Source organism: Portunus trituberculatus, chromosome 26, assembly GCF_017591435.1.
Source record: "Portunus trituberculatus isolate SZX2019 chromosome 26, ASM1759143v1, whole genome shotgun sequence".
Classification (NCBI taxonomy): domain Eukaryota; kingdom Metazoa; phylum Arthropoda; class Malacostraca; order Decapoda; family Portunidae; genus Portunus; species Portunus trituberculatus.
The window spans coordinates 1,426,238-1,428,737 of record NC_059280.1 but is presented as its reverse complement, the minus strand read 5'-3'; positions in this window follow the sequence as shown (position 1 = coordinate 1,428,737).

Here is a 2,500-nt window from a genome sequence, read left to right as displayed (position 1 = left end):
CACTATTTCTGCATTATTAACTATAGAAACACTCTTTAAAAGGCTCTAATTGAAGTGATAAGGGTTTTTAAGGGTGTTTTTAAGGTTCTAGTGACAGATTAACACTATTTCTGCATTATTAACTATAGAAACACTCTTTAAAAGGCTCTAGTTGAAGTGATAAGGGTTTTTAAGGGTGTTTTAAAGGTTCTAGTGACGCATTAACACCATTTCTACACTAAGACCAAGAGAAACACTTTTAAAAGGCTGTAATCAAATGTTTGCCAGGTGGTACAAATGAACACCTTCGAAAACAGATGTGGGTTTAGACTAAATATATTAATCTCGCAGGAAGAGAGAGAGAGAGAGAGAGAGAGAGAGAGAGAGAGAGAGAGAGAGAGAGAGAGAGAGAGAGAGAGAGAGAGAGATGCATTCCAATAATTAAGAACTGTCCCTCGCTGTTAGTTCATTTGTGCGTTCAGCTGTTCAATAACCTCTCATTTGCTGTGACTCAGTGTACGACTTGGTACTAGGAGACTGTACCACTGCACCGCTGCGCCACTGTACCACACCTCACACCGGTACTCGTTTGGGAAAAGTTTGCAATTCATTGGCTCTAGTTGAAGTTATAAGGGTTTTTAAGGGTGTCTTTAAGGTTCTAGTGGCAGATTAACACCATTTCTGCATTAGTAATAGGAGAAACACTCTTTAAAAGGCTCTAGTTGAAGTAATAAGGGTTTTTAAGGGTGTTTTAAGGTTCTAGTGGCAGATTAACACCATTTCTGCATTATTAACAGGAGAAATACTCTTTAAAAGGCTCTAATTGAAGTAATAAGGGTTTTTAAGGATGTTTTAAGGGTTCTAGTGGCAGATTAACACCATTTCTGCATTATTAACAGGAGAAACACTCTTTAAAAGGCTCTAGTTGAAGTAATAAGGGTTTTTAAGGGTGTTTTAAAGCAGTCATCTCTGTGGCCTTGGCAAACAGTTGTGGAGGAGGAGGAGGAGGAAGAGATGTATTAGGGAGGAGGAAGAAGAGATGGAGAGGAGGAGAGGAAGACAAGAAGGAGGAGGAGAGGAAGAGGAAGAAGGAGGAGGAAGAGGAAGAGAAGGAGGAGGAAGAGAGAAAGAGGAGAGAGAGAGAGAGAGAGAGAGAGAGAGAGAGAGAGAGAGAGAGAGAGAGAGAGAGAGAAAATACATTAAATTAGCTGAACAAATCACTTTTACCTGCCACCACCACCACCGCCACCACCACCGCCACCATCACCACCACCACGCACCACCACCAACACCGCATCATGATCGTAGTGTGACTGGGATGCAAGTGTGTGTGTGTGTGTGTGTGTGTGAGAGAGAGAGAGAGAGAGAGAGAGAGAGATAATTGATAAGATGTGACTGTTTTTTCTCTCTCTCTCTCTCTCTCTCTCTCTCTCCATATTTACATCCTTCCTCCTCCTTCTCCTCCTCATCTCTTCCTCCTCCTCCTCTTCCTCTTATTTTCTACTACTTTCTCTAAGAGGATGGTGAACACAGGGGTCATAGAGAAGACGAAGGAGGAGGAGGAGGAGGAGGGGCACTAAGGCGTCACTTCACGTTATCTTCCTCCTCCTCCTCCTCCTTTACGCAAGAAATCTTTTAACGATGAGGAAAAATTAATTAAGAATATTTTGACTGACTGACTGACTGACTGGCTGGCTGACTGACTGACTGACTGACTGACTGACTGACTGCTGGCTGACTGACTGACTGACTGGCTGACTGACTGACTGACTGACTGACTGCTGACTGGCTGACTGAGTGTGTGTGTGTGTGTGTGTGTTCCCCAATCGTCCTTAAATCACGTCTCTCTCTCTCTCTCTCACTGATAATATTAAGGTTGTATGTCCGCTCGTGTTCTTGATAGTAGTAGTAGTAGTAGTAGTAGAAGCTGGTGGTGGTGGTAGTAGTAGTAGTAGTAGTAGTAGTAGTAGTAGTAGTAGCAAGGTTTTCATTACTACTACTACTACTATTCTCTACTAGTTTATTTTTTCACATACCAATTCTCTCTCTCTCTCTCTCTCTCTAAGCACATATTCTCAACCTTTCTGCATTATTAACAGGAGAAACACTCTTGAGAACTGCCACAATTTTCCAAAGGCTCTACTTGAAATTGAGAGGGTTTTTAAGGGTGTTTTTAAGGTTCTAGTGACAGATTAACACCATTTCTGCATTACTAACTATAGAAACTCTTTAAAAGGCTCTAATTGAAGTAATAAGGGTTTTTAAAGGTTTTTAAAGTTCGTGACAGATTAACACCATTTCTGCATTATTACCTATAGAAACACCCTTTAAAAGGCTCTAATTGAAGTGAGACGGATTTTCAAGGGTGTTTTTAAGGTTCTAGTGACAGATTAACACCATTTCTATATTATCAACATGAGAAACAGATTTTTATGGGTGTTTAAGGTTACAGTGAGATTAACACCATTTCTGCATTATTAACTATAGAAACACTCTTTAAAAGACTAATTGAAGTGACACG